Raw genomic sequence first — 22,938 nt, 5'->3', positions numbered from 1 at the left:
AAACTGAAGATCTTGAGGGACACAGCGGCTCTTCTATCAATTATTTTGAAATCAGCCGTGCCCAATATCGCCTACACCGGGGAAACCGTCTTCATCACTGACCTCACTGCTACCACTCCTTATCCACTCGCCAGAGTCTACCTGGATTGTCCCTTCGTGACCGGTGAAGTCCAAGTCGCCATCAGGGAAAAGCCTTTTCCCATGCCTGGAGTGCAACTTCTCCTGGGCAACGACTTGGCAGAAGACCTGCAACCGACCAACCTGATCGTCATGGACAAACCCCAGGTGTGTACCTCTGTAATGGATAATCCCATCTTTGAGTATGTTCCAGCAAAGGTTCAAGAGAGTGATGAAGTTTCTCCTCCGGTTTTAGTGACCACCCGTGCACAAGCTGCACGACCACAGCCAGCTGACTCTACGGCTACCGCTGTCCCTCAAGACCCTCAGAAACTACCCCCGAATCTGACCACGTTGGAGTTCCGTAAGTTACAGAGGGAAGATCTTACCTTGACACCATTATTCTTCCAGGCTGAGACTCAACCTGACAGTATTCCTGGGTTCTTTCTAGAGAACGAGTTGCTCTACCGCAGATATAGACCCAGTAAACTGAAGGAGGAGGACGATTGGGCCAACGTCGAACAACTAGTGATTCCTGCCAGTCTGCGGCCCACTATTCTACACCTGGCCCACGGCGCACTTTCGCACTACGGTTTTAACAAGACCTACTACGGAATCCGTCAAGGTCCTTCTGGCCAGGTATGGTAAATAGCGTCAGTGTCATACATGTCAGATGGCAGGTAAACCGAACATCTCTATCCCCAGAGCATCACTGACACCCATCCAGGTGCCTGCGGAACCTTTCCACAGACTTATTATAGACTGTGTGGGTCCTTTACCTCGGACCAGTTCTGGCAACGCCTATATACTAACCAACCTGTGTCCAACCACCAGATTCCCCATAGCAGTTCCAGTAAAGAACATTACGGCTGCTACTGTGGTGAAACACTTATTGAAGATCTTCACCCAGTATGGATTTCCAAGGGAGGTTCAGAGCGACTGTGGCACCAACTTCACCAGTGATCTCTTCAAGAAGACACTGGAAGAGTTCAACATCACACAGGTATTGTCCAGCCCCTATCATCCTGCTTCACAGGGTTCTCTTGAGCGTAGTCATCAGACTATTAAAGCACTCCTGAAGAAGTTTTGCAATGAAACCTCTAAGGATTGGGATAAACAACTAGATCTCATTATGTGTATATTTAGAAGTCTTCCCAATGAGTCTCTAGGAGTATCTCCTTATGAGATGCTCTACGGACGTAAGTGCCGTACTCCTCTCAAAGCTTTTAAAGACTCTCTTCGTGATGCCACATTCAGTGAGCATCAGAATGTGCCCCAGTTTCTTCAAAACCTGCAACACATTCTAGAGAGGGTGCATAACTTTGCTAAGGATAATCTATTGGAAGCACAAGAGAGGATGAAGACTCATTACGACCAGAACAGCAAAGTAAGGAAATTTAAACCGGGAGACTTCGTACTGGCCAATTTCCCTATCCCAGGTTCTCCCTTGCAAAACAGGTTTTCAGGACCCTACCGCATCAATGAGTGCAGAAACAACCACAACTACGTTCTAGAGACTCCAGATAGGCGGCGGAAGACCCAGTTGTGCCACGTCAACCTCCTAAACCTATATAACGGTACTCCTCCCACTGTGTTAATAGCATATTCTTCCTTTAAAGGTCCATACATCCACAGTGAGACCTTCCCTGCTTCTCCTCCCGAAAGCACTGACACTGAGTCAGCGCTTTCCAATTCGGAAATCCTAACTGATCTTCATCCTAACTGAAACTATTTTCAGGACAATAATAGTGCACCTCTCATCAAAATCTTCAAGGAACATCAGGAGTTGTTCCGAGATGATCCACAAGAGTGTAATGTAACTCAGCACGACATCCAACTGCTCCCTGACACCCGGCTGATTCGTCAACCCTTCTACCGAATCAGCCCTAGCAAGAAGGAAGTCATGCGTGCTGAGGTACAGTACCTCCTGGATCATGGACTGGCCACACCTTGCGAGTCCCCCTGGACCTCACCCTGTATCTTGGTGCCAAAACCCCAAGGTAAGGTTAGATTGTGTACCGACTATCGGAAATTGAATAATGTGACTGTCAAGGATGCATACCCCTTACCAAGGATAGATGACATCCTTGACGCCATTGGTAATGCCCGGTACTTGTCCCAAGTGGACTTGCTCAAGGGGTATTACCAAGTGTGTTTAACAGAGCGAGCCAAAGAAATATCTGCCTTTATCACTCCCTTTGGACTTTTCAGGTATGAACGCCTTCCCTGTGGACTATGTAATGCCCCGGCCACCTTTCAGAGAGCTGTCAACCGCGTCATCCAGGGCTTGGATAACACCTACGCCTATTTGGATGATATCGTTGTAGCATCCAACACCTGGAGCGAACATCTGCTCCAGCTGCAACGATTGTTCGCCAAGCTCCTGACAGCCGGCCTCACCATCATCCTGGGCAAGTCCACCTTTGCTAAAGGTAAAGTGCGTTATCTGGGTCATGTAATAGGGAGTGGCAGCCTAGCTCCGTTAAACATACACACTCAAGCCATCAAGCATTATCCACAGCCTACCACCAGGAAGCAGCTCCTGCGCTTCCTTGGTCTTGCCTCCTACTACCGTAGGTTTGTGATGAATTTTAGTACGGTAGCAACACCATTAATCACTTTAACCAGTCCCAAACAATGGTATAATTGGACCATTCAGCAAACCGTTGCTTTCGAACAACTCAAATTCCTGCTCTGTTCTAATCCGATTCTCGCCTCGCCAGATATCACCAAGCCTTTCATCCTCCATGTCGACGCCAGTGGTACCGGCATCGGGGGTGTCCTGATGCAGCAACGGAGCGAGGAGGTTCTACCTGTTAGCTACTACAGCTACAAGTTGAAACCCCCACCAGAAGAATTACAGCACTATCGAGAAGGAGCTGCTCTCCATCGTCCTGAATCTACAGCACTTTGCTCCATACCTACAAGGTGCTCGGTCTACCACTATCTACTCAGATTACAATCCTCTCCGCTTCTTACATCAAGCCCAATTCAATAATCAACGTCTTCTACGATAGGCTTTATATCTACAAGATTTCAACCTGGAGATATTCTACATCAAGTGTTCTGACAACATCATAGCCGACGCCTCTCCAGAGTCTATGAAGTAGAGGCAACTCCACCTATCACTCTACCACATGAAGATGTAACTTCTTCCGGAACCACAGGCTTCGGGGGAGAGTTGTGACGATAATCTCTTTCAAGAGAGATTGAGCCTGCTCTTCCCTATATCATTCACGTCATTCTACAAGTATAAGATGCTATATTAAAGATACGTCCACCAGTATCACAAAACGTTTTGCCCAGGAAGCAAAGCGTACCTTGCACCACCCGACACGCCGGCTCTCCACCCGTCGTCAACGAGCAAACTACCCATTCTCCGCCTGCCTGCTCCTGATTGGCTGGTGTATCGCCGACAGCACACCTGCACCTGCACTCAAGCCCTCTACCTGAGTCGACGTCTGGGCCAGCTCACGCCGTCCTCCGCAGAATATCTTTGTGCTCTTAGAAGTTGACATCTCTCTCTGGTATATTAAGCCCTGGCTGTCGTGTACTAAGGGGCGTGGCAGCTCTAGCCAATATTCTCAGCACCTGATTATTATTTATTGTCTTGCACATTATTTTATATTGGAGTAAATTTTCACATATATATATATATATATATATATATATATATATATATATATATATATATATATATATATAATCTTTGGACAACACCCACCAGTGTTGGACAACACCCACCCACCATATATATATATATATATATATATATATATATATCTTTGGACAACACCCACCAGTGGGACTCGAACGAGTTGTGCTTTCTGGGTTCGAGTCCCACTGGTGGGTGTTGTCCAAAGATTATATATATATATATATATATATATATATATATATATATATATATATATATATATATATATATATATATATATATATATATGCGAACAAGCCTGAATGGTCCCCAGGACTATATGCGAATGAAAACTCACACCCCAGAAGTGACTCGAACCCATACTCCCAGAAGCAACGCAACTGGTAACTACAGGGCGCCTTAATCCACTTGACCATCACGGCCGTCAAAGGAAGTGATAGCCGAGGCTATTTGGGCCACTTCCCCGACGGCAACTCGGATGGTAATCTTGGGCATAGCATTTCACCAAATCACCTCATTCTTTGGGGCACACGTGAGGAACACAAATGCGAACAAGCCTGAATGGTCCCCAGGACTATATGCGAATGAAAACTCACACCCCAGAAGTGACTCGAACCCATACTCCCAGAAGCAACGCAACTGGTAACTACAGGGCGCCTTAATCCACTTGACCATCACGGCCGTCAAAGGAAGTGATAGCCGAGGCTATTTGAGCCACTTCCCTGACGGCAACTCGGATGGTAATCTTGGGCATAGCATTTCACCAAATCACCTCATTCTTTGGGGCACACGTGAGGAACACAAATGCGAACAAGCCTGAATGGTCCCCAGGACTATATGCGAATGAAAACTCGCATTCATTCATTCGCATATAGTCCTGGGGACCATTCAGGCTTGTTCGCATTTGTGTTCCTCACGTGTGCCCCAAAGAATGAGGTGATTTGGTGAAATGCTATGCCCAAGATTACCATCCGAGTTGCCGTCGGGGAAGTGGCTCAAATAGCCTCGGCTATCACTTCCTTTGACGGCCGTGATGGTCAAGTGGATTAAGGCGCCCTGTAGTTACCAGTTGCGTTGCTTCTGGGAGTATGGGTTCGAGTCACTTCTGGGGTGTGAGTTTTCATTCGCATATAGTCCTGGGGACCATTCAGGCTTGTTCGCATTTGTGTTCCTCACGTGTGCCCCAAAGAATGAGGTGATTTGGTGAAATGCTATGCCCAAGATTACCATCCGAGTTGCCGTCGGGGAAGTGGCTCAAAGAGCCTCGGCTATCACTTCCTTTGACGGCCGTGATGGTCAAGTGGATTAAGGCGCCCTGTAGTTACCAGTTGCGTTGCTTCTGGGAGTATGGGTTCGAGTCACTTCTGGGGTGTGAGTTTTCATTCGCATATAGTCCTGGGGACCATTCAGGCTTGTTCGCATTTGTGTTCCTCACGTGTGCCCCAAAGAATGAGGTGATTTGGTGAAATGCTATGCCCAAGATTACCATCCGAGTTGCCGTCGGGGAAGTGGCTCAAATAGCCTCGGCTATCACTTCCTTTGACGGCCGTGATGGTCAAGTGGATTAAGGCGCCCTGTAGTTACCAGTTGCGTTGCTTCTGGGAGTATGGGTTCGAGTCACTTCTGGGGTGTGAGTTTTCATTCATATATATATATATAATCTTTGGACAACACCCACCAGTGGGACTTGAACCCAGAAAGCACAACTCGTTCGAGTCCCACTGGTGGGTGTTGTCCAAAGATATATATATATATATATATATATATATATATATATATATATATATATATATATTGGTGTATACTGGCAGCAGGTTTTCTTTCAAACATGTTTCATTGAATATGACCGCATATTCTGTATTTATTATTTTCTGGTTTAGGGCTTCTATCCCTCTAACTATTTTTTAGCATCAGGGCTTAATTGAAATAGGAGTTCTCCAAAACTCATTTTCGTAATTTTAAGGTGAAGAAAAGAAGTGATTTACTATAGAGTGTATTACACTTATTGGTATAATTTGCACGACGTTTCGAACCTCCATGGTTCATTCTCAAGTGAACAGATCTTACAATACTAGTTGATTTTATACCAGCATTAGGTCAGGTGATAATACAATGAAGGTGAAAACATGGGGGGATACATAAGGGATAAACATAGGGGCTGCAGAAGGCTTATTGGCCCATACGAGGCATCTCCTATCTAAATACAAAGATTAATCCAGTGTAATTGGCCTGTTATGTTGGACATTGTCTTCTGTGTTGGCATCGATATGTTCTTGTCTTGTCCTTACTCTCATGGTGGGTAGAGTAAATAGTTCCGTGATTTGGGTGTTCATGGTAGGTCGCTCTATTCTTATGTGAATTGCCTCAAGAATTTGTAATCTTCTTGAATCTTGGGTTTTGTCTATTATGCAAGTATTCTTGTTCAACATTTCTCTTGTTAGAGTAATGTCATGGGCTTGTCTCATGTGATTCCTAGGGGCACCAGATTGAAGATGGCATGTCAAACGCCTCGTCAGCTTGGTCGACGTCATACCTATGTACTTACATTGAAGGTTACATCCTTCGTGGGGGCAAGTGTACATGTATACAACGCTTGACTGCTGTAGAGGGTTCTCCGTCGGCTTCGGGCTGTTTTTGATAAGGAGTTCGGAAGTCATCTTGGTTTTGTAGAATATTATCAGGTTTATGTTTTGGTTAGGAGTAGTGCTTTTTACTCCTTTACGGATTATTTCTTTCATTATTCTTTCCTCTTTTATATGTTCACTGTGCATGGTTGATTTGTAATATAATTTTATTGGGGGTGTTGTGGTTTCTGTTCTAGGTTCTGAATTATACCAACGGTCCAAATGTCTTCTTATAGCAGCGTTTATTTCTGCGTTGCTATATCCGTTGTTCACCAATACCTGAGTTACTCTTTCAAACTCTCTACTCACGTTGCTCCATTCAGAGCAGTGGGTAAGCGCTCGACGAATATTAGCATTGAGAACACTGGCTTTGTATCTTTGGGGGCACTCACTTCTACCGTCCAGGCATAATCCTATGTTGGTGGGCTTGGTATATACGTTGGTGCTTAAAGAGGTTCCTGTTTTTGTTATTAGTACATCCAAGAATGGCAGACTGTTATTTTCACTATTTTCATGTGTAAATCGGAGTACTGACTCTCTCTCTAGGTGTCTTTTTAGGTCAATTAGTTCATCTGAGTCTTTTACTATTACGAATATGTCATCTACATAACGGCAGTATACAGTTGGTTTTTGTCTGCTACTGATGACCCTATCTTCGATGGTTCCCATATAAAAATTAGCAAATAAAACTCCTAAGGGGGAGCCCATTGCTACTCCGTCTATTTGTAAATACATGTCTCCTTGTGGACTGATGAAAGGGGCTTCCTTTGTACATGCTTCGAGAAGACTTTTCAAGTGTGGCTCAGGTATGTCTAATTTGGGGGTGCTCTCGTCTCTGTATACTCTGTCCAGTATCATTCCTATGGTTGTGTCGACTGGGACGTTGGTAAAAAGGGATTCAACGTCCAGGGAAGCGATGATTCCATCGGGCTGGGTAGATTTGATCAATTCTAGGAAATCTGCTGATGATTGTAGACTAAACTTACTTGGAGTGTATGGAGTTAGGAGTTCATTGAGTTTCTTTGCCAGGTGATAAGTTGGGGTTGGTATTTGGCTGATTATAGGGCGTAGTGGGTTACCTGGTTTATGCGTCTTAACATTGCCGTAGGCATATCCTAAGCCATAGTCGCCTTGAAGTTTATTGAAATGCACACTACCTTTCTTTGCGTTGATTGCTGTAATTGTTTTGTTTACTTTCCGCTTAAGGTCTTCTACGGGGTTCCTCGTGATTCGTTGAAATTTGGAGTCGTCACTTAGGATGTCGCTAATTTTGTTCATGTATTCATGGGTAGGAATCAATACATATGCTGCTGTTTTGTCGGCTTTTCTTATTGTTACGTCTTTCAGTACTTACCTTCAATGTAAGTACATAGGTATGACGTCGACCAAGCTGACGAGGCGTTTGACATGCCATCTTCAATCTGGTGCCCCTAGGAATCACATGAGACAAGCCCATGACATTACTCTAACAAGAAAAATGTTGAACAAGAATACTTGCATAATAGACAAAACCCAAGATTCAAGAAGATTACAAATTCTTGAGGCAATTCACATAAGAATAGAGCGACCTACCATGAACACCCAAATCACGGAACTATTTACTCTACCCACCATGAGAGTAAGGACAAGACAAGAACATATCGATGCCAACACAGAAGACAATGTCCAACATAACAGGCCAATTACACTGGATTAATCTTTGTGTTTAGATAGGAGATGCCTCGTATGGGCCAATAAGCCTTCTGCAGCCCCTATGTTTATCCCTTATGTATCCCCCCATGTTTTCACCTTCATTGTATTATCATCTGACCTAATGCGGGTATAAAATCAACTAGTATTGTAAGATCTGTTCACTTGAGAATGAACCATGGAGGTTCGAAACGTCGTGCAAATTATACCAATAAGTGTAATACACTCTATAGTAAATCACTTCTTTTCTTCACCTTAAAAGTACGAAAATGAGTTTTGGAGAACTCCTATTTCAATTAAGCCCTGATGCTAAGAAAATAGTTAGAAGGATAGAAGCCCTAAACCAGAATATATATATATATATATATATATATATATATATATATATATATATATATATATATATATATATATATATATATATATATATATATATATATATTAGTATATTTTGGTAGCAGTCTTTCCTGTAGACATATATTATTAAATATGACCGAAAAAGTAAGATTAATAATTCTAACACGAATTTTCTCAATCTTTCGTACATTTCGTACAGGGCACTTTCGTACCCTGTTGCTTATGCATAAGCAACAGGGCTCCATTAAGGAACATATAATCTCTTCCCATAACCAAACCATCGCCAGAGAAATCCTAGTAAACAACACAGAAATCATCGATAGATACAGCGATAGCAGGCGGCTTGACGTTTGCGAGGCACTACACATCAAGAAGTCAACACCAGCAATCAACAGCCAATTATTGCACAACTATATTCTACCCACCTCAAGACTCCGCTCCAATATAGAAGCATCAAGAGATATGGACCAATAGGCTTTCTACAAACACTTCTATTCAATACCCATTGTTTCTGTTCTGTCTTGTGTTGATACTTTTAATACCCTATTAATATCCCCTCTTGTTCTGTCTTGTGTTAATGCCACATCACCCCTCCCACCTCACTCAAATGTAGATATAAAATCAGAGATACGTAAGTTCTAATCAGTTGTGTATTTGTGAAGTCTTTGAAAATGTAATAAGTTTTACGAAACGCGCCCGTGTCGCGTCAGACTAGAAATAAAAATGAATTTTGGAGAAGTGATTTTTGATTTACCTCCAACAGTGAAGCGTAATGTACGAAAGATTGAGAAAATTCGTGTTAGAATTATTAATCTTACTTTTTCGGTCATATTTAATAATAATATATATATATATATATATATATATATATATATATATATATATATATATATATATATATATATATATATATATATATAAGCCTATACTTGCATAAACCACAAGTGAAGATTAAATAATCTTTGGACAACACCCACCAGTGGGACTCGAACCCAGAAAGCACAACTACCTTCCAGTAGCAGGCATAACTAGTATGCTTTAACCCACTACACCATCAGACCTTTCAAAAGAAGTAGATAGTTCGAGATATATATATCTCAAACATCTCTACTTCCCGAAGGCACCAGATGAGTGTGGGGTCAGTCTGCATTTTCCATCAAGCCACTGTCAAGGTGAGAGAACTCGTGTCCAGCTTATAAGCCTATACTTGCATAAACCACAAGTGAAGATTAAATAATCTTTGGACAACACCCACCAGTGGGACTCGAACCCAGAAAGCACAACTACCTTCCAGTAGCAGGCATAACTAGTATGCTTTAACCCACTACACCATCAGACCTTTCAAAAGAAGTAGATAGTTCGAGATATATATATCTCAAACATCTCTACTTCCCGAAGGCACCAGATGAGTGTGGGGTCAGTCTGCATTTTCCATCAAGCCACTGTCAATGTGAGAGAACTCGTGTCCAGCTTATAAGCCTATACTTGCATAAACCACAAGTGAAGATTAAATAATCTTTGGACAACACCCACCAGTGGGACTCGAACCCAGAAAGCACAACTACCTTCCAGTAGCAGGCATAACTAGTATGCTTTAACCCACTACACCATCAGACCTTTCAAAAGAAGTAGATAGTTCGAGATATATATATCTCAAACATCTCTACTTCCCGAAGGCACCAGATGAGTGTGGGGTCAGTCTGCATTTTCCATCAAGCCACTGTCAATGTGAGAGAACTCGTGTCCAGCTTATAAGCCTATACTTGCATAAACCACAAGTGAAGATTAAATAATCTTTGGACAACACCCACCAGTGGGACTCGAACCCAGAAAGCACAACTACCTTCCAGTAGCAGGCATAACTAGTATGCTTTAACCCACTACACCATCAGACCTTTCAAAAGAAGTAGATAGTTCGAGATATATATATCTCAAACATCTCTACTTCCCGAAGGCACCAGATGAGTGTGGGGTCAGTCTGCATTTTCCATCAAGCCACTGTCAATGTGAGAGAACTCGTGTCCAGCTTATAAGCCTATACTTGCATAAACCACAAGTGAAGATTAAATAATCTTTGGACAACACCCACCAGTGGGACTCGAACCCAGAAAGCACAACTACCTTCCAGTAGCAGGCATAACTAGTATGCTTTAACCCACTACACCATCAGACCTTTCAAAAGAAGTAGATAGTTCGAGATATATATATCTCAAACATCTCTACTTCCCGAAGGCACCAGATGAGTGTGGGGTCAGTCTGCATTTTCCATCAAGCCACTGTCAATGTGAGAGAACTCGTGTCCAGCTTATAAGCCTATACTTGCATAAACCACAAGTGAAGATTAAATAATCTTTGGACAACACCCACCAGTGGGACTCGAACCCAGAAAGCACAACTACCTTCCAGTAGCAGGCATAACTAGTATGCTTTAACCCACTACACCATCAGACCTTTCAAAAGAAGTAGATAGTTCGAGATATATATATCTCAAACATCTCTACTTCCCGAAGGCACCAGATGAGTGTGGGGTCAGTCTGCATTTTCCATCAAGCCACTGTCAATGTGAGAGAACTCGTGTCCAGCTTATAAGCCTATACTTGCATAAACCACAAGTGAAGATTAAATAATCTTTGGACAACACCCACCAGTGGGACTCGAACCCAGAAAGCACAACTACCTTCCAGTAGCAGGCATAACTAGTATGCTTTAACCCACTACACCATCAGACCTTTCAAAAGAAGTAGATAGTTCGAGATATATATATCTCAAACATCTCTACTTCCCGAAGGCACCAGATGAGTGTGGGGTCAGTCTGCATTTTCCATCAAGCCACTGTCAATGTGAGAGAACTCGTGTCCAGCTTATAAGCCTATACTTACATAAACCACAAGTGAAGATTAAATAATCTTTGGACAACACCCACCAGTGGGACTCGAACCCAGAAAGCACAACTACCTTCCAGTAGCAGGCATAACTAGTATGCTTTAACCCACTACACCATCAGACCTTTCAAAAGAAGTAGATAGTTCGAGATATATATATCTCAAACATCTCTACTTCCCGAAGGCACCAGATGAGTGTGGGGTCAGTCTGCATTTTCCATCAAGCCACTGTCAATGTGAGAGAACTCGTGTCCAGCTTATAAGCCTATACTTGCATAAACCACAAGTGAAGATTAAATAATCTTTGGACAACACCCACCAGTGGGACTCGAACCCAGAAAGCACAACTACCTTCCAGTAGCAGGCATAACTAGTATGCTTTAACCCACTACACCATCAGACCTTTCAAAAGAAGTAGATAGTTCGAGATATATATATCTCAAACATCTCTACTTCCCGAAGGCACCAGATGAGTGTGGGGTCAGTCTGCATTTTCCATCAAGCCACTGTCAATGTGAGAGAACTCGTGTCCAGCTTATAAGCCTATACTTGCATAAACCACAAGTGAAGATTAAATAATCTTTGGACAACACCCACCAGTGGGACTCGAACCCAGAAAGCACAACTACCTTCCAGTAGCAGGCATAACTAGTATGCTTTAACCCACTACACCATCAGACCTTTCAAAAGAAGTAGATAGTTCGAGATATATATATCTCAAACATCTCTACTTCCCGAAGGCACCAGATGAGTGTGGGGTCAGTCTGCATTTTCCATCAAGCCACTGTCAATGTGAGAGAACTCGTGTCCAGCTTATAAGCCTATACTTGCATAAACCACAAGTGAAGATTAAATAATCTTTGGACAACACCCACCAATGGGACTCGAACCCAGAAAGCACAACTACCTTCCAGTAGCAGGCACTACTGACCCCACACTCATCTGGTGCCTTCGGGAAGTAGAGATGTTTGAGATATATATATCTCGAACTATCTACTTCTTTTGAAAGGTCTGATGGTGTAGTGGGTTAAAGCATACTAGTTATGCCTGCTACTGGAAGGTAGTTGTGCTTTCTGGGTTCGAGTCCCACTGGTGGGTGTTGTCCAAAGATTATTTAATCTTCACTTGTGGTTTATGCAAGTATAGGCTTATAAGCTGGACACGAGTTCTCTCACATTGACAGTGGCTTGATGGAAAATGCAGACTGACCCCACACTCATCTGGTGCCTTCGGGAAGTAGAGATGTTTGAGATATATATATCTCGAACTATCTACTTCTTTTGAAAGGTCTGATGGTGTAGTGGGTTAAAGCATACTAGTTATGCCTGCTACTGGAAGGTAGTTGTGCTTTCCGGGTTCGAGTCCCACTGGTGGGTGTTGTCCAAAGATTATTTAATCTTCACTTGTGGTTTATGCAAGTATAGGCTTATAAGCTGGACACGAGTTCTCTCACATTGACAGTGGCTTGATGGAAAATGCAGACTGACCCCACACTCATCTGGTGCCTTCGGGAAGTAGAGATGTTTGAGATATATATATCTCGAACTATCTACTTCTTTTGAAAGGTCTGATGGTGTAGTGGGTTAAAGCATACTAGTTATGCCTGCTACTGGAAGGTAGTTGTGCTTTCTGGGTTCGAGTCCCACTGGTGGGTGTTGTCCAAAGATTATTTAATCTTCACTTGTGGTTTATGCAAGTATAGGCTTATAAGCTGGACACGAGTTCTCTCACATTGACAGTGGCTTGATGGAAAATGCAGACTGACCCCACACTCATCTGGTGCCTTCGGGAAGTAGAGATGTTTGAGATATATATATCTCGAACTATCTACTTCTTTTGAAAGGTCTGATGGTGTAGTGGGTTAAAGAATACTAGTTATGCCTGCTACTGGAAGGTAGTTGTGCTTTCTGGGTTCGAGTCCCACTGGTGGGTGTTGTCCAAAGATTATTTAATCTTCACTTGTGGTTTATGCAAATATAGGCTTATAAGCTGGACACGAGTTCTCTCACATTGACAGTGGCTTGATGGAAAATGCAGACTGACCCCACACTCATCTGGTGCCTTCGGGAAGTAGAGATGTTTGAGATATATATATCTCGAACTATCTACTTCTTTTGAAAGGTCTGATGGTGTAGTGGGTTAAAGCATACTAGTTATGCCTGCTACTGGAAGGTAGTTGTGCTTTCTGGGTTCGAGTCCCACTGGTGGGTGTTGTCCAAAGATTATTTAATCTTCACTTGTGGTTTATGCAAGTATAGGCTTATAAGCTGGACACGAGTTCTCTCACATTGACAGTGGCTTGATGGAAAATGCAGACTGACCCCACACTCATCTGGTGCCTTCGGGAAGTAGAGATGTTTGAGATATATATATCTCGAACTATCTACTTCTTTTGAAAGGTCTGATGGTGTAGTGGGTTAAAGCATATTAGTTATGCCTGCTACTGGAAGGTAGTTGTGCTTTCTGGGTTCGAGTCCCACTGGTGGGTGTTGTCCAAAGATTATTTAATCTTCACTTGTGGTTTATGCAAGTATAGGCTTATAAGCTGGACACGAGTTCTCTCACATTGACAGTGGCTTGATGGAAAATGCAGACTGACCCCACACTCATCTGGTGCCTTCGGGAAGTAGAGATGTTTGAGATATATATATCTCGAACTATCTACTTCTTTTGAAAGGTCTGATGGTGTAGTGGGTTAAAGCATACTAGTTATGCCTGCTACTGGAAGGTAGTTGTGCTTTCTGGGTTCGAGTCCCACTGGTGGGTGTTGTCCAAAGATTATTTAATATATATATATATATATATATATATATATATATATATATATATATATATATATAATACTACGTATTCAGAGTTAAATGGCCAGTTTTTCCCTGAATGCTCTGTGTTCCCTTCTCTGAGGCTGTGGGTCCCTATAATTGCACCAGAGGTGGTACCACCCTATATATATATATATATATATATATATATATATATGTCGTACCTAGTAGCCAGAACTCACTTCTCAGCCTACTATTCAAGGCCCGATTTGCCTAATAAGCCAAGTTTTCCTGAATTAATATATTTACTATAATTTTTTTCTTATGAAATGATAAAGCAACCCTTTTCTCTATGTATGAGGTCAATTTTTTTTTATTGGAGTTAAAATTAACGTAGATATATGACCGAACCTAACCAACCCTACCTAACCTAACCTAACCTATATATATAGGTAAGCTTAGGTTAGGTAGCCAAAAAAAGCTAGGTTAGGTTAGGTTAGGTAGGTTAGATAGACGAAAAAACATTAATTCATGAAAACTTGGCTTATTAGGAAAATCGGGCCTTGCATAGTAGGCTGAGAAGTGAGTTCTGGCTACTAGGTACGACATATATATATATATATATATATATATATATATATATATATATATATATATATAGGGTGGTACCACCTCTGGTGCAATTATAGGGACCCACAGCCTCAGATATATATATATATATATATATATATATATATATATATATATATATATATATAGATATATATATATATATATAGATATATATATATATAAACAAGCCTGAATGGTCCCCAGGATTGTATGCAACTAAAAACTCACACCCCAGAAGTGACTCAAACCCATACTGCCAGGAGCACACTGCTGGCGTCCAGGATCCCTTAACCACTAGACCAAAACGACCGGATAAAAAAGGATGGTAGCCGAGGCTATTTCCATCCCCTCGCCGGCACTCGGTTGGTAATCTTGGGCATGGTATTTTATCAAATCACCTCATTCTTTGGGGCACACGTGAGGAACACAAATGCGAACAAGCCTGAATGGTCCCGAGGACTATAAGCAACTGAAAAATCACACCCTAGAAGTGACTCGAACCCATACTGCCAGGAGCACACTGCTGGTGTACAGGATCCCTTAACCACTCAACCAACACGACCGGACAACAGTGTGCTCCAGAGCTCTCTCTCTCTCCTTTATCTCTTTCTTCCTTTCTTTCTTTCTCTTACTTTTTCTTTCTTTCTTTTCTTTCTTTCTTTCTTTCTTTCTTTCTTTCTCTCTTTCTTTCTCTCTTTCTTTCTCTCTTTCTTTCTTTCTCTCTTTATTTCTCCCTCTTTCTTTCTTTCTCTTTCTGTTTCTCTTTCTTTCTTTCTTACTTTCTTTCTTTCTTTCTTTCTTCCTTTCTTTCTTTTTTCTTTCTGTCTCTTTCTTTCTCTCTCTCTCTCTTTCTCTTTCTTTCTTTCTCTTTCTTTCTCTTTCTTTTTCTTTCTTTCTCTTTCTTTCTCTCTTGCTCTTTCTTTCTCTCTTTCTCTTTCTTTCTTTCTTTCTCTCTTCCTCTTTCCTTCTTTCTTTCTCTTTTTCTTTCTTTCTTTCTCTTTCGCTTTCTCTCTCTCTCTCTCTCTCTCTCTCTCTCTCTCTCTCTCTCTCTCTCTCTCTCTCTCTCTCTCTCTCTCTCTCTCTCTCTCTCTCTCTCTCACTCTAATATTTCATTTGATTTAAAATTAACTTGGAGATTTTTACTTAATCTAAGTTATATTGCATGGTGCTAACATGAATATTATAGTTGACTGTTCATATTCACTTGCAGATTTTTATTTTTAATTAATTAGTCCTAAACTTTAAGATTTTACTTTACAATTTTCTTAAATGATTTATAGATTTTTATTTTTAGTCATAGAAAACTATAGTGTTATGTATACTCGGGAAATTTTATCTGTTTTAGTTTTAACAATAACTGCTTGTAACGTCAGACTGAACTCAGCATGACATGAATCACAGCCTGCTTCATCACGAATTCTATTGTGTTTACATTGGACACATAAGTTTTTAGATTTTTACTTTTATATTCTGTTATAGATATAGTCTATATATTTCGAGCTATTACATATATTTTGGTATTACTCATTCTTAATTAAATAAATATAATATTTTAATTCATTTTTTGTACCCTATTTATTTGTAATTCACATAAATATTTATATATATAGAGAATGTCTATTTCTTTCTCAAATATGTCTTCTTTCTTTGTCTTCTGGAGGCCTTCTTTCTTTCTTTCTTTCCCTTTCTATTTCAGATATGAATTAAAAAAATTGTTATACCCTAATTTACCTTAAACGTTTTAATGTAGGTAATTAAAAGTAGGCAAAAAGAATCCATCAAGACAGAACCAGCGGAAAATTCGCCTGAAGCTGACTTCCCGGTCCATGAAATCTTATCTTGTCTGGACAGCTGCATCCCAACAGAAGGGAATATACATCAACGAGTGCTTGACTAGGACAAGACAGCAACTCCTCTACCGCCTGCGTCAAATCCGTCATCAAAACCCAGATGCGATTCATCATGGCTTCGTTAGAGATGGCTTGATTAAAGTGAGAAAGACTGCAGGGGGGTAAAATGTTTACAATTGCTAATGAAGAGAACCTCAACACTTTCCTCTCCCAATGTGCTTTGCCTCACCTTATTATCACTCTCAATGAATCAACTTAATTAACCCCCTTGTCACCTAGTGCGGGCTAGGTATCCTAAGTCTCCTTGTTTCACTTTTTAAATAATTTTTAATTTACTCTTTACTAGTCATTTATTGGACTTAATTAATTAAGTGCATTAATATTTCTTTAGGTCTTATTAATTATACAGTCATAACTGAACTATTTATAGTTAATAATCATTAGCTTAAATTTGCCTATGTTTATTATTTAGTTTAGTTCATTTATTATGCACCTCATACCCATCTTGTGGGCGGTAGTGGAAAGGGTTACAGAGGCACATAATGGGCTCAGGGACTGAACCCCACAATTCATTTAGCTAAGCAAGTTACAATCTTGATGAGCTATATTATTATTCAACCTTTTTCTTTTATTTCATTTATTACCTAGTTTGCCTAGCCTCGCCATACTCCCTTACTCCATTGTACCCCTGGCTTTGCCTGTGTCTCAAATTGCAAGATGTTGCCTGTGAGTACTTGTAAACAATCTACCTAATTTTTCTTTTTTTTTTGTTCATTTTGTTTTTGTATTGTATAGTCTTGTTTATTTATTTTTCCCCCTTCTATATCAAAATTCTATTTTGTAATTGCCATTCTTGCCTTGTTTTCCTACAACCAGCCTTTTTATGCAGACAAGTATAGACCCAGAACTAAACCTCTTATCCACTATCTATGACAATCATCACTTTAATGATCAAAATTGTAGAATTTTTTACAGCACATGATGTAAACAATGTATTAACACATAATCACAATATGTCTGTAATCAACTTGAATGTTAGATCCCTAGGTAAACACTTCGATGATGTTAGTGCCTTAATTGAAACTACTGACAACAAATTATCTTTTATTATACTTACTGAAACGTGGTTGAAAGAGGATACTACTCAACTCTTTAACATGCCTAACTACTCGGCAATTCACAACTGTCGTCAAAATCAGAGAGGTGGTGGTACTGCTCTTTACTACCACCAAGAACTAACATGCTTAAAAGTAATTAGAACTAGAGACTGCTGTGGGGAGTATATCTTCGCCAGTTTCAGAGTCAAGGGTGCTGAGTCTGTCCTGTCTATGGGTGCAGTCTATAGAATTCCTAACATTGATGTATCCGAATTCAACTCAAACCTTAGAAATCTAACACTAGATAACAGACTGAACAAAAAAATCTAATAATCGCAGGGGACTTTAATATTGACCTCTGCGAGCCTGAACACCCTACTGCTGTTAGCTTCCTCAACTGTATGAATTCCTGCTTCCTCATACCCTTAATCACTAGACCTACTAGAATCACTGATAGTACTGCCACGACTCTAGATCACATCTGGACCAACATAACCTCTCCGCTTACTTCAAGTGTAATCACCAATAGCACTACAGATCATTACCCCACATTTCTCTTAACAAACATTAGCAAACCGCCTCTAGAGACAAGGGAGTTAAGCTTTAGGCTGCACAATGAAACTGCAATAGACAATTTTATAACTGCTGCTGATAATGTCAACTGGGAGTCCGAGTTAGGTAACATAGGGAACATCAACCTAGCAGTGCAATCTTTTCTTCCGAAAACTTTCAACCTTTATAACACCCACTGTCCTATGTTTACGAAACAAGTCACAACCAAAAGGCTTAACAATCCTTGGCTTACAAAAGGAATACTTAAATCCATTAATAAAAAACATGACCTTGAGAAGAAGTATCGGTTAGGAACCGTCTCCAGAGAATTCTCAAAGAATTACTCGTTATTGCTATCTAAAATAATTAGACAAGCCAAAACTAAGTACTACGAAGATAAATTTACCCAAATAAAGAGCAACATTAAAAAACTTGGAGCACAATTTCACAAATATTGGGATCTAAGAAGATTTTAAATAACAAGCCAACACTCCTGTCCAATAACGATGGTCAGCTTTCAGCCTCTGATTCTGCTATTGAGTTCTATAGGTTCTTCTCTTCCATTGGGACATCCCTTGCAAATGATATTCCATCTTCCAGTACTGATATTAAGGACTATCTTACAGGTAACTATCCACAGTCTCTGTACCTAAAGCCTACTAATTCCACTGACGTTAATGAGATAATCCTTTCCCTTAAAACCAAGTCTAGTGCCCTTGAGGAGATACCAACCTTAATTTACAAAAAAGCCTCCAGATCTTTAGCCTCTGCTATTGCATTGCTCTTCAACAAGTCACTTGAACTCCAAATCTTTCCAGATATGCTAAAAAAAAAGCGAGAGTAACTCCTGTCCACAAATGTTAACAACTACAGATGTTAACAACTACAGACCTATATCAATCCTGCCTAACTTGTCAAAAATATTTGAAAAACTAATCTACAAGCAGCTTTACTCTTATCTAGCCGAACACAATATACTAAGCTCCTGTCAATATGGCTTCAGACCCAAAAAAGCACTAACGATGCACTTATTAGTATGATTAACTTGATTCATGCAGCTCTTGATAAAAATGAGTTCCCTGTTGGGTTATTTGTGGACCTGCGTAAGGCTTTTGACACTGTCAACCACCAAAACCTTCTTCTTAAATTACATCATTATGGAGTCAGAGGACACTCCCTGCAATACCTCAAATCTTACCTTACTGACAGGCTCCAGTATGTTTCTGTGAATAATTCAATTTCTCCCACCCTACCCATCAACATTGGTGTTCCTCAGGGCAGCATACTTGGTCCTCTCCTCCTTCTCATCTACATTAATGACCTTCCAAATGCCTCCCAACACCTCAAACCAATTCTATTTGCTGACGACACAACCTTCATTTACTCCAGTCCTGACCCCCTTGCTCTAAATGCCACAGTAAATACTGAGCTAAATAAAGTCCATCTTTGGCTAACAGCCAACAAACTCACCCTTAACATTGACAAAACTTTCTATATTCTGTTTGGCAATAAATCCTCTAATCAAATAAATCTCAGAATTAACAATACCCAAATTTGTAACAAATTAGATGGCAAATTCCTTGGCGTTCTCATTGACCACAAGCTGAATTTCCAGGAACACATTCTAAATATATCAAAAAAAGTTTCACAAATTATTGGCATTCTTTCTAAGATCAGATATTATGTACCCTGCCATGCCCTGGTGATGCTCTATTACTCCCTCATCTATCCATATCTCAACTATGGTATTTGTGCTTGGGGTTCTACTACCCAAAATCACTTACATCCTCTAATTACTCAACACAAAGCTGATATTAGGACAATACCCAACTCTGGCCCCAGACATCACTCGGTACCTCTACTCAAATCTCTGAATATGTTAGATATTAAGTCACTGCACATTCTCTCATGTGTATTATACATATATAAAACGCTGAATTGTAATGCCAATCCTGACCTCAATTGATTGAGGTCAGCTCAATTGAATTGATCTTCGTCAGCTTAAAAAACAACGAGAAGTAACGAAGGAGGAGACCAGCAGTAAAGGGACCTCGTCTTGGAGAGTTGCGAAAGACAGGGGCCTTAAGAAGACTTTGATAAAGCCGCCTTCAAACGCCATAGCAACTTCAAATTCATTTGATGTTTTGGAGGACGAGTGCTGTGGAGAGACTGTGGATCGCGCAAAAGGGAAAGCAACGAAGAGAAAGGAAGCGCAGGCCCCTCAGAAAGTAAAGGAAGTACCTAAGCAAACATTAGTTGTGGGAGATTCCCAGATAAGGTATTTGGATAGAACGTTTTGTGCTAGAGATAGGGGGAACAGGTTAAGGGTTTGCTATCCCGGAGCTGGCATTGGTGATATTATAAACAACATGAATGATATTATGGCTGGTAATGGGAACAATCCCATTATTTGCATTAGCGTGGGAGGAAATGATGTTGGTCGAGTCAGGAGTGAGGAACTGATTCAGAGGTATAAAACAGCCATAGAGTTAGTTAGGAGCAAGGGAGGAATCCCGATCATATGTGGCATTCTTCCAAGAAAGGGAGTGGGAAATGAATGGATATCGAGGGCACTTGGTGTCAATTGCCGGCTGGAAAGATATTGCAAATCAAATGCAATATCTTTCATAGACAACTGGGAACACTTCTATGGAAGAAATGAAATGTATGCTCGTGATGGGGTGCATCTATCGAGAGCTGGGGTTGTTGCTGTTGCGAACTCGCTAGAAGAAGTGGTTAGAGGTGTTTGTTTGGGTTTAAACTGTTAGTAGATAGAGGTATGGGAATTGATTTGGAGGAAGGAGGTAATAAAAGTATGTGTTTGTGGGAGAAAGGAATTGGCAAAAAATCAGGGAAAGAGAAGGTCCGCAAAATAACAATTCACTTAGGGTATATTACACTAACAGTAGAAGTCTAAGAAATAAAATTAACGAATTAAATGCTCTTGTCTGCACAGAAAAAATAGATATTATTGCACTTACCGAAACGTGGATGAATGTAGAAAATAGAGAACTATTAGCTGAATATCAAATATATGGATTTAAACTATTTCACACAGATAGATATATTAGACGAGGAGGTGGAGTAGCCATATATGTTAGGGACAATTTGAAATGTAGTCTCAAAGAGGGAATCAAAACAGAGCCACACACAGAAACTATTTGGATTGAATTAAACGAAAAAGCTAATAATATTATAATAGGAGTAATATATAGGCCACCAAATTTAGACAGAATGGAAGCAAAGCATCTATGGGATGAAATATCTAGAGCATCTAGATCTAACAGTATTTATGTCATGGGTGACTTTAATTTTAGCGGAATAAACTGGTTGAACAAAACAGGGAATAGTGAAGCAGAAGATTTTCTAGAATTAATTGACGATTGCTTTCTTACGCAACACATTAAGGAACCAACACGGGAAAATAATATTTTAGATTTAGTGTTAACTAACAGGGAAACGCAAATTAATGACATCGAAATAGGGAGTGAGCTAGGGAGCAGTGATCACAAAGAAATCAGATTTAGCATAGAATGGAATAGACCAGTAGGAGAAAATTCTGTTAAAGTGCCAGATTTTCGAAAAGCTGATTTTAATAGCCTAAGAAATTTTTTGGGTCAAATTGATTGGAAAGGCTTGGGTATGGGGTGTGGGCCGGTCTTGGAGCGAGACATGAACCCAGCGTTAGGTGACTTAAATGGGGATTTCGATGTGGATTCAATATATAACTTATTTAAGAATATTCTAAACAAAGCACAGGAACGTAGTATACCATACAAATTGAATAGATCGTATACTAATGACCCAAAGTGGATAACAAAGAATTTGAAGAACCTTATAGGTAAAAAGAGAGCTTGGTACAAAAGGATTAAAGATGGGGAGGTCACTTTAGAACAGGAATTCGTACAACTGGTTAGAAATGTTAAAAAAGAGATAAGGAAAGCAAAAAGGAACTATGAAGTTCGCATAGCAGGGCAAGCAAAGACAAATCCTAAAGGGTTTTTTCAGTTATATCGTACTAAGACTAGGGAAAGGATAGGTCCATTAAAAACTGAGACAGGTCAAATAACAGATAGTGATGAAGAGATGAGTAGTATTTTTAATAAATATTTTGTATCTGTATTTACTAAAGAGGAACTTAACAATATGCCTTCAGCCGAACAAGTCTATGTGGGTGGGGACGAGGACAGGTTGACGAGTTTAGCAGTTACCAGGGAGGATGTTCTTAAACAAATAGTAAAACTCAAACCAAACAAATCCCCAGGGCCGGATGAAGTGTTTGCTAGGGTGCTTAAAGAATGCAAAGAGGAGCTTTGTGACCCACTGTCAACCATATTTAATAAATCAATAGAGTCAGGCAGAGTGCCAGAGTTTTGGAAAGTTGCTAATGTGATACCAGTTTTTAAGAAAGGAGATAGATCACTTGCGTCTAACTATCGACCAATTAGCCTAACGTCTATTGTGGGAAAGTTACTCGAATCTATAATAGCAAATAAAATTCGTCTTCATCTTGAAAAACATAAATTAATAATTGAGTCGCAACATGGTTTTATAAATGGCCGTTCATGTTTAACAAATTTGTTATCTTTTTATTCTAGCATTGTTGAGGCAGTTGATAGTGGTAAGGATTGCGATGTTGTATACCTTGACTTTAGCAAAGCTTTTGATACAGTGCCACATGAAAGACTGATTAAAAAAATAAGAGTCTCATGGTATTGGGGGTGCTATATTAAGCTGG

The sequence above is a fragment of the Procambarus clarkii genome, chromosome 54 (assembly GCF_040958095.1).
Source record: "Procambarus clarkii isolate CNS0578487 chromosome 54, FALCON_Pclarkii_2.0, whole genome shotgun sequence".
In the NCBI taxonomy this organism is placed as follows: domain Eukaryota; kingdom Metazoa; phylum Arthropoda; class Malacostraca; order Decapoda; family Cambaridae; genus Procambarus; species Procambarus clarkii.
Note: the sequence above shows the minus strand (reverse complement) of the source record.